Source organism: Lemur catta, chromosome 1 (assembly GCF_020740605.2).
Source record: "Lemur catta isolate mLemCat1 chromosome 1, mLemCat1.pri, whole genome shotgun sequence".
Classification (NCBI taxonomy): Eukaryota; Metazoa; Chordata; class Mammalia; order Primates; family Lemuridae; genus Lemur; species Lemur catta.
In genome coordinates this window covers 232100317-232110845 of record NC_059128.1, presented here as the reverse complement: position 1 = coordinate 232110845, position 10529 = coordinate 232100317, and the positions used below count along the sequence as shown (strand labels likewise).

Below are 10529 nucleotides of genomic sequence, written 5' to 3'. Positions count from 1 at the left end.
TGATGAAGCATGTGTTCGCTGAAGTTATGACGCAAAGTCAGGAGTAAGAACAGAAGTCCTGCTCACCTTTACAGCCCCAGCACAGCACAGTGCCCAATACATGGGAAATGCTCCTATTTGTCACGTGAAGACATTCACAAATGACTGAAAAGGAGGAACACAAAAGGAGGGGTAAATTTGGAGGGGGGAAGATAAGATTCCGCTGAAAACATGCTGAGTTTGAGGGTCCAGTTATAGCTCCCCACTGAGATGTCTAACAGGCGGTTAGTGATGTGGATCTGTAGCTCAGAAGAGGGGGCAAGAATTAGGCACAAGGATTAGGAAGCTATGGACAACGGAAGCTTTGGCTGTGGATGGGATTGCCAAAGAACCTACGTTATTCGGGAAGAACAATGAAGTGGCTAGTACTATAGGCTTTGCGTCTGAGCACCTGGATTTAAAGTCTGTCATACCTGCTTCACCACCTACTAACTGTGTGTTTTCTTAGGTTTAGTTACTTAATATCTCTGTACCTCAGCATCCCGTTGTAACATTGTTATAATAATGAAACCCAACTCAGACAGATATTTGCCTGTGAAGTAACCACAAAACAGCCTGGCACAGAGTAAAAAAATCAATGCACACTGGTTATCATAACTATTATCAAGTTTAAAAAAAAATCTAAAGTTTAGGAATGAACAGAGAAAGAACCAGAGAATAATATTGGGCAGGAAGGCCTTATGCAACCTTGTGTAATATTCCTTATGAAAGTTTGCAGTTACAGTCATTACTGAGTTGCCTAATATCAAATAGTGGCTGATCTGCTAATAAAGGTGGAGTGACATGGAGAACAGTATTTTCTATATCGCTCTTTCACAAAGTGTGCGCTCTTTGGGGTGCTATACTTATATGTATCGTATCTAAAAAATGTGTATGCTGCACTCAAATAAACTTTGGAAATGCTGGGTTAAATGGAATTAAATGGGCATTTCCTTAGCACCCATATGAAATGCATATTCTAATACGTGCTGTGGCTTGCTAAGAAGGGTTGTGTGGGAACCAATGTGGTGCAGGTACTGAGGAACAGACTGACACAGACCTACGTCTACATTTTGTCTGTGTCTCTTTCTATTGATCTTGGACAAGTTCTTTATGTTTTCTGAGCTATTTTCTGACAATTGTATTGTCTGTAAAATGAGGGAAAGTTACCTAACCTACGGATTTGTGGTGATGATAAAAGGAGGTAATGTCAGTAAAACACACATAGCACAGTGCCTCGCATATAAATGCTCACATGTAATGGCTGCTATTATTAATCTGGTCTTTAGCAGGTTCAGCTCTTGCCTCTATCAATAATCCTTTCCTCAGACCTCAGGGTTTTTTTTTTTTAAGACTATTTTTTACAGAAGTTTTAGGTTCATAGCAAAACTGACAGGAAGGTACAGAGATTCTCATATACCCACTGACTTTACACATGCAAAGCCTCTCCCTTGTTAATATTCCCACCAGAGGGGTACATTTGTTACAACTGATGAACCAGCATTGACACATCATAATCACGCAAGGCCCATAGTTTAACATTAGAGTTCACTCTTGTACATTCTATGGGTTTAGACAAACATGTACTGACATGTACCCACCATTACAGTATCTTACAGAGTGTTTTCACTTTCCTAAAAATCCTCTGGATACCTTCTTTTTAAAAGACAGATTTATCGAGATATAATTCACATGCCACACAATTCACTTATTTAAAGTTTACAGTTCAATGGTTTTTAATATATTCAAAGTCATCCCCCACCTAATTTTAGAACATTTTCCTCGCCCCCCCCAAAAGAAATTCCTTACTCACTGCAGTCACTCCCCATCTCTCCTTTATCTCCCCCACATCCAACTCTGGGTAACTACTAATCTACTTTGTATCTCTGTAGATTTGCCTGTTCTGAACATTTCATATAAATGGAACCGTACAATATGTGATCGTTAATGTAGCATGTTTTCAAGTTTCATCCATGTTGGAGTATTGTGTCAGTACTTCATTCCTTTTTATGGCTGAATAATATTCCATATAGATAAACCATAGTTTATCTACTCACCTGCTGAAAGGCATCTGAATTGTTTCTACTTTTTTACTATTATGAATAATGACGCCATGCATATTTGTATTCAAGAGTTGGTGAGAACATATATTTTCCTTTCTTTTGGATATATACCTAACTGGAATTTCTGGGTCTTATAGCAGCTCTATGTTTAACCTTTTGAGGAACTGTCAGGTTGTTATTCAAAGTGGCATTTTATATTTCCACAAGCACCCTATGAGTGTTCCAATTTCTCCACATCCTCTCTAACACTTGCTATTATCCATCTTTTTCATTTTAACCATTCTAGTGAGTGTCAAATGGTACCATATTGCAGTACTGATGTGCATTTCCCTAATGGCTAGTGATGTTCAGAATCTTTCCATGTGCTTATTGGCCATTGGTATAGGATCTTCAGAGAAATGCCTATTCAGATCTTTTGACCATTTTGGATATTAAGAGTTTTTGAAAAATATATTCTAGATATAAGTTCCTTATCAGATATATGATTTGCAAATATTTTCTCCTGTTCTGTGAGTTGTCTTTTCACTTTCTTGATAGTATTGTTTGTAGCAAAAAAGTTTTTTAAGCTTCTTTTTTAATATGACTTACGGAAGTCCATATTTCAGCATTTATTTCCTACCATAATATTCACTGTGGTAGACTTTCAGTGGAAGATGTGGCCTTGTACTTCACTGACAAAAGTGAGCCCCTCAGTATGTAAAAGTCCTCTACTCTTGACCCTTTCTGCCACACAACTATTGACCTTCATGGGCATCTATTCTCACCTCTTTCCTCTGTCCATTGCCTTGAGATGAGGAGCACTTCTAGTCAAGACCAACATGCCACCTGGGTTCTTGACTCCATCTTCTCTCTTCCAGGACATTGTGATATCACTTAATCCCCCTCTTTCTAGATCTTCAACATTTCCCTCATCCCATGAACTAACTTGGCTTTATTTCTCTGATTTTAAGAAAAAAACATAACTTCTTATGACCTGCATCCTCCAAATATATATCTCTAGTTATAATCTTTACTCTGCACTTCACTTGGATGCTCTCCAGATATATTTCAACTCCACATGTCCAGTATTGAATTCCCCTCCTCACACCACATCTGCTCCACTTCCTGTGTTTCCATTCTCAGAAAATGGCACCATCAATATTCTGCATTGAGCAGGTCTATACAAACCTACCCTCAAAGGCTGAGGAAACTAAAAGGCTGAAGAAAGAGGCTGACAAATCCAGTTTCTCAGAGAGAAACATTTAATAGGCACTTAAAAACAGAAGCCATGTCTTGAACTTCCTGAGCCGTGGAGAGACAAGATAAGGGCTCCCTGCACCATTACCCTATGGACCCAGAGCTTATGTACTGCAGAGAAAAAAATGCGCAGGGCCTCTCAGGGAAGGGCAAGAATGCTATGTGAATCTGCCTAAGAGAAGGCTTCATGGTTTAGGTTGTTTTGACCTAAGGGCAGGATTTATAGTAACAGCAGATAAAGTAGAAATCTTAGCGGCATTCCCAGAACAGGGGTTAATCAGAAGTCAGCATGGCAGATTAGCATCCAAGATGGAGTTGCTTTATCCTCCACAATCATCCACCACTTGCTCAGGTCACAGTAGACTCTCCCCTGTGCCCACTTCCCAGAGCCAATAAATCATCTTAGCCTGATGAATTTTATCTCCCATCTATGTCACAGCCTGCGCATCACTATCTTAAACAAATGCCCTAGTTTTGTTACTTAGCACCTTTCCCCTGAACTAATGTATAATAGACCTCTAACTTGTCTTTCCACCTCCAGTTCTGCCACCATTAAAATTTGTCCTCCTTAATACATCAAGAACAATTTAAACAAAAATGGATACATTTTTAGTATTTGAATAGAAGGTGGCAGTTGTCACCTTATGAAGTGATGTACATTACTGGTTATGTGACTTTCGACAACTCTTTTATTCTTCCTCAGCCTCTGGCTCCTCATTTATAAAATAAAAATGATAATACTTAGTCTTAGAGCCATTGTGAGAATCAGCTGAGAAAATATCTGGGATAGTATATGCACAACAAATGGGAGCCCTTACGTGACAGTGGGACCATGTCATCTCCTGGGACACCCCTGAGTCTGCAGAGAATACTGGACATAGGAGAGCTGCAGGAGGCCTGACTTAAAGTCAGGAGCACCTTGGGGAGCTCTTGAGAAAAAGGATACTGGTTTCCTTCCATATAATATGGGATTTTGTAAAAATTAGAAGAAATAATAAAGACAAAGTACTTAACTGTGTGGCTGGCATGGTATAGAAAATAAGCAGCAATGAAGGCCAGGTGCAGTGGCTCACATCTGTAATCCTAGCACTCTGGGAGGCCAAAGCAGGAGGATTGCTTGAGGCCAGGAGTTTGAGGCCAGCCTGAGCAAGAGCCATACCCTGTCTCTACAAAAAAAGTAGAAAAATTAGCTGGGTGCAATGGTGTGCCCCTGTATTCTGAGCTACTTGGGTGGCTGAGGCAGGAGGATCGCTTGAGCCCAGGAGTTTGAGGTTGCTGTGAGCTGTGATGACATCACTGGACTTTAGGTGGGTGACAGAACAAGACCCTGTCTCAAAAAAAAAAAAAAAAATAAGAAAGAAAAAAGAAAAAAAAAGAAAAGAATGAAAAAGAATAGAAAAGAAGTAGCAATAAATCCAAGGAGAAATAACTATGCTAAAAAACTAGCCCTTCTTTTGGTCTAAGCATTACTCATTACTCATTTGCTAGAATCTGTTTCTTAAAAATCTGTAACTATTCTATCCACAAGTGTGCTTTTGTTGGTGGTGGTGCTGGTGGTGTTTAGGTTTTATCATTCTAAAGGGTAGCTAGCAGTAGAATAACAGGGTGATCCAAGATGTCTGTTTTTCAACTTCAGTAGCAGTTTGTGTCTCCAGATGTTCAACATCTATGTTTAACAGATGAAGTTCTGTTGACCTCCGGTTTTCAGAGGTCGGTTCAGTTTTTAGCTTCCCAATTACGGTGTCTCTCTTTTCTCGCTGAGCACAGGCTGACATCGATCCCAGTTTCTCCTTTGAGACTCAGCAGAAGATCCTGATGGAGGAGGATGATACCCAGAGAGAGGAGCCCAGGGAAGATGGTGTTGGTGTTGGTGATGTGCAACATTTTGGTGAGAACTCTCTTGGTGTGTATTTCATTCTCAGAGGTTTTCAGTACATGTTTAAAGTATCTGCTCTGTCATAACTTACTGAGAATGCTCTGGCATTTTTTCAGTATAAACTCAGGAGTCCCGAAAGCACCAAGAAGGCAGCCTGAGGCTGGCAATCTTGTCCAGAGCTTTGGTCACGTGCTAACTCATAGGTCACTGTTTTTTACCTCACTGAAGACAAGTTGAAGTTTTATTTAGCCCAGATGCTGAATGACAGGAAGACCAAAGCAGCTCATGTGAAGAAGTGTTTTCCAGTGACTCATCAGTCATACAGGAATCCAAGCCCCCACAGAAAGGGATGTGATGGGATGCACAGAGAAAGGCACCAAGTTTTGGCTCTATCAGACTGGCTGACCCTACCATCTCCTCCCAGGAGGGAGGAGCCTCCAACCCAGCCACTCACAGTTCATGGGGTTTGTGGTGCTGGTTGAAATCTTTGCAAAGGGTTCCCCTGGCACTTAAAAAGAAAAAATGGACCTATAAAATATATATTTCCCTCATTTATTTTTTATTATATCTCAGATGATCAAGTATGCTTGAGCACCTCGTTTCAGTCAATCTCATTAGTATTTCCTTGCTGCCAGCTGATTAGCTTTGTACTGTGGAGTCTCTGTTTCTCTCTCTCCCCCCTCCCCCACCCTCCTCTTTTTTTCTCTCTTTATAGTGTCTTACTGGATAGATCGCTCTATTGTGGGGACTGGCAAGTTTGTGATCCGTAGGGAGTACATATTTTGAACAGGCATGGAAGATAAAACGGAAAAATTGCAATACAATAATGTGAAATACTTTGGCACCCAATCAAAAGAAGGCATGAAGTTGGGAAAATCTTTCTGGATAGTGTGATTTCTGAACTGACTATTGCTGGGTGGACTGTGGTTATGAAGAAAGAGGTAAACAAGTGTGTGTGACACATGTGAATAACCAAAAATAGTTCATTGTAATTGTAACACTCACTCCTTGCAGGAATAGGAGGGAGGAAATGGTAAGCTATTAGGTGGGAAATAACCTAGAGTAACCAGATGAGTTTTTTTTGTTTGTTTATTTGGTTTCACACTAATCTAAGGATTCCAGATTTATTTTATCTTAAAGTATTTGAGAAGTTATTGAAGAATTCTAAGCATTGAAGAGATGTGATTAGATTTTTTGTATCAAAGACCAATTCATGTAATTATTCAACAAATATTATACAGTGTCAGTCATATATGAAGTACTGAGAGGTGCTGGGGATATATTAATGATAGTGAACAAGATAGAAGTATCTCTGCCCTCACAAAGCTTACTGTTTCATTGGGGGGGACATAAAATAATTAAAAATTTTAATTAATGCTCCTGAGGCTTGATTTAGAACCTTATTATAATTCCAGTGTCTGCCTACCCCTGTCCCACCTGGCCATGACATCCTGCCAAGCTTCAAATGCTGAGAATTACTCAGCAACTTTCTCATACCCTATCCCCTCTCATGACCAAATTCACAGGGCCTTGGATTCGATACTTCCAGACCTTCTTTCCAAAATCTGGACCTTACCGTTTAGTCTAGGCTCTTCATCTCTTATTGCCTTGGGCAAGCCTTGCTTGCCACACACCTATGTCCCTTCAGCAACAGGCCTAATGAGGTCCCATCTCTTCTTGACCCCTGGACTCGTCTCTAGCCCTCAAGAAGTCAGTGCTGAAAACACTGAGTAATAAGTGAAGGCAAAGAGGATGGTGAGAAGAGTACTATTGACAGGTATTAAAGAGGTAAAAATGATATGATGTGACAATGGGGTGGTAACTAATGTGGCAGGGGTTGAGGAAGAATGAGGGACTGAAAAAGTTTTCTAGGTTGGGGAGCTGGATGACTAGATATTAAGAGATTGCCTTTTACTTGATTATAGAACACAACAAAGAAGGAGGGCCGAGGGTGCACATGGGGGAAGGTGATAATGATTTGGACATGTTGGGTCTGCTGTGCCCAAGGGATATCTCCATGCAGGTGGAGAGTATGTGATTCCATCGTCCCCCTTGTGTCCCTCAACCCTCCTTCTTTCTCGTACTGAGGATTGTGGCAATTGGATGGAAAACAAGGGATTTCCAATAGGCTCAAAGCATTCAACTATTTACAAAGTTATTGAGAATCTAACATGAAATGCTAATAGCCCATGAGAGATAGATAATATTTTCTTTTGAGAAGTAATTGACAGTGAATTATCCCTCAAGGATAATGTTGTGCTTCACCAATATGGATCTTTCAAAATTGCCTGTGCCAGCAGTCCTCAACCTTTTTGGCCCAAGAGACTGGTTTCATGGAAGGCAATTTTTCCATGAATGTGGGGTGGGGAGGTTGGGAGGAGTGGTTTGGGGATGATTCAAGTGCATTACATTTATTGTGCAAGCTTCTCTCCTAATGATAATCTGTATTTGCAGCTGCTCCCCAGCGCTGGCATCACCACCTCAGCTCCACCTCAGATCATCAGGCATTAGATTCTCATAAGGAGCACAAAACCTAGATCCCTTGCATGCACAGTTTACAGTAGGGTTGGCTCTCCTACAAGAATCTAATACCGCCCAGATCTGACAGGAGATGGAGCTTATGTGGTGATACGTGATGGGGAGAGACTGTGAATACACATGAGGTGTGGCTTGCTCGCCCGCCTGCCCGCTGCTCACCTCCCGCTGTGCAGCCGAGTTCCTAACAGGCCACAGGCCGATACAGGTCCGAGGCCCAGGGATTGGGGACTGCAGGCCTGTGTAAAGTATTTTCCACCTGGAGAGTCACTTTGATAACTTCTGGATGCAGGGCAAAACTAGCTTTGCAACAGGAAAATGATAAACCACATTGGGGCCTATTTTGATTACATTGCTCATCAATGCTCAGCAGACTAGAGAAGTGAGAAGCAATTAGGTGATTTTCCCCCCATCAGCATGGAGGCTGTTGAGGGGTCCTCAGACCTTATCTGGGAGTTTTGTAGAGGAAACAGAGAGTCCCAGAAAGCTCTGCCAGAAGGCCTGGGATAGAAGGGGGAAAATATACTCATTAAACATATTTATATTTGCCCTGTGACTAGTCGATTTATTTCAATACAATCATGCACTGCATAGTAATGTTTCAGTCAGCGATGGACTGCATATACAATGGTGGTCCTGTGTGATTATAATGGAGCTGAAAAATTCTTACCATCTGGTGACATTGCAGTCATGGCTTTGTAGTATCACACATTATCTTTTCTATGTTGAGATGTGTTTAGCTACACAAGTACCTACCATTGTGTTACAATTGCCTAGAGTACAATATCATGCTGTACAGGTTTGTAGCCTGGGAGCAATAGGCTACACCATATAGCCTAGGTATGTACCATCTAGGTTTGTGTAAGTACACTCTGTGATGTTTACACAGTGATAAAATCACCTAATGACACATTTCTCAGAACTTATCCCTGTCATTAAGCAACACACAGCTATATATGAAACTTTTCTCTTGTGTATCATCGGGTTGCTAAGCGTTTCATAAAGCTAACTTTAATATTAACATTAAATGTACAGTATATTCATATACCCATTTTAAAGTTCTGGAGTACTTAGTTAATCTTGTATATAAAATAATAATACCTTAGGAATCAACATCTGGAAATAATCAATAAGAGAATGACCTTTTAAATATAACTTCTTTTAGTTCCAAATTAAACAACATAGCAAGTGAATTTTGATCATCTTCTTTAGGCATATTTGTAAACTTGTAGAAATTCCTGGTTCTTTTTTTTTGAGACAGAGTCTCACTTTGTTGCCCAGGCTAGAGTGAGTGCTGTGGCGTCAGCCTAGCTCACAGCAACCTCAAACTCCTGGGCTTAAGCAATCCTTCTGCCTCAGCCTCCCGAGTAGCTGGGACTACAGACATGAGCCACCATGCCCGGCTAAATTTTTTTTCTATATATATTTTTAGTTGTCCAGATAATTTATTTCTATTTTTAGTAGAGACGGGGTCTCGCTCAGGCTGGTCTCGAACTCCTGACCTCGAGCGATCCACCCGCCTTGGCCTCCCAGAGGGCTAGGATTACAGGCGTGAGCCACCGCACCCGGCCTCCTGGTTCTTGAGAATAGCCAGAAGTTCAAATTAGTCTGAAAGAACTGTACTAGTCATAACATCACCATCTGTATCTCAGAAATAAATGCTTCAAACAACCATTTAGAACTTATGGAGCACTAACACTAAATCTCTAGTCACAGCTAAGTGCTATATAATAGTGTTTTTATTAGTTTCCTTTACAATTCTCCTGAGAGAAACAATGAAATTATCCTCATAAAGTGGGACATCAGAAAAAGGTCAGGTAGGTATCCCTGAGCCCCGGGGACAGAACCAGTTAATTGGAATATTGTCACTGAATTTCAGTATCTTAACTGGGGCCCTAATGAATATTCAGTTGAACAGCTTTGATTTGGGGTTGCTATCTTATTTACTGTAGGAAAAAGAATTGATAGGGCTTTACTGGAGTCTTTTTACTTTTTATTTTTATTTTTCAGAGACAAAGTCTGACTGTCTCGCTCCGTTGCCCATGCTGGAGTGCAGTGGCACAATTACAGTTCATTGCAGCCTCAAACTCTTGCACTCAAACCATCCTCCTGCCTCAGTCTCCAGGACGATGGGACTACAGGTGCTCACCACCAGGGCTGGCTACATTTTTTTTTTTTTTTTTGGTACAGACAGGATCTCACTATGTTGCCTAGGCTGGCCTTGAATTTCTGGGCTCAAGAGATCCTCCCGTCTTCGCCTCCTAAATTTCTGGGATTGCAGGTGCACATCACCATGCCTGTTGCCCCCCTCCCTTTTGGGGGGGGGGTGTTCTTTGTTTTTCCCCATGTCTCTAAGGCATGAACCAGGCATGGACACAGACCAAAAGCCAAGCTAGGATAAACGGGGGGCTGCTTTGTCCTTGGCTGAGAGGAGATAGGCACCACCAACCGGATGCCACTCTACCTATGACAGGGCCACACCACCCATGTCAGGGCCTGGAGTTTTCATTATTTTTTTTTCCACTGGGACATTGGTGTTATTGCACACTCAGTCATACACGTCTTTGTTAATTTGGAAAGGGAAACGTGCTTGGTTCATCCATTGGCACAGTTTGGCAGATAAAAATGCAGGGGCAACAGGACATATATACAACAAAAAAAGGGCCTTGATAACAGAAAGATTTAGAACCACTAACCAAGGGGAGGAAAAGCCAGAGCTGCCTTGGTTCTCCATGGAGGAGGAATTCCTGGTGCCTTAGGGGCTGAGCCCATAGGTTTCAAGGCTGAATGAGGTCCCCCTT

At 41.3% G+C, this 10529-nt stretch overlaps 1 non-coding gene across 1 annotated transcript; it reads right to left on the bottom strand.

Moving 5' to 3' along the window:
- Positions 1-10071: 10071 nt before the first annotated feature.
- On the bottom strand, positions 10072-10206 carry LOC123630886. The gene has a single exon (XR_006732825.1). It is a non-coding gene; the product is annotated as a small nucleolar RNA SNORA48 (small nucleolar RNA).
- Positions 10207-10529: the final 323 nt, after the last annotated feature.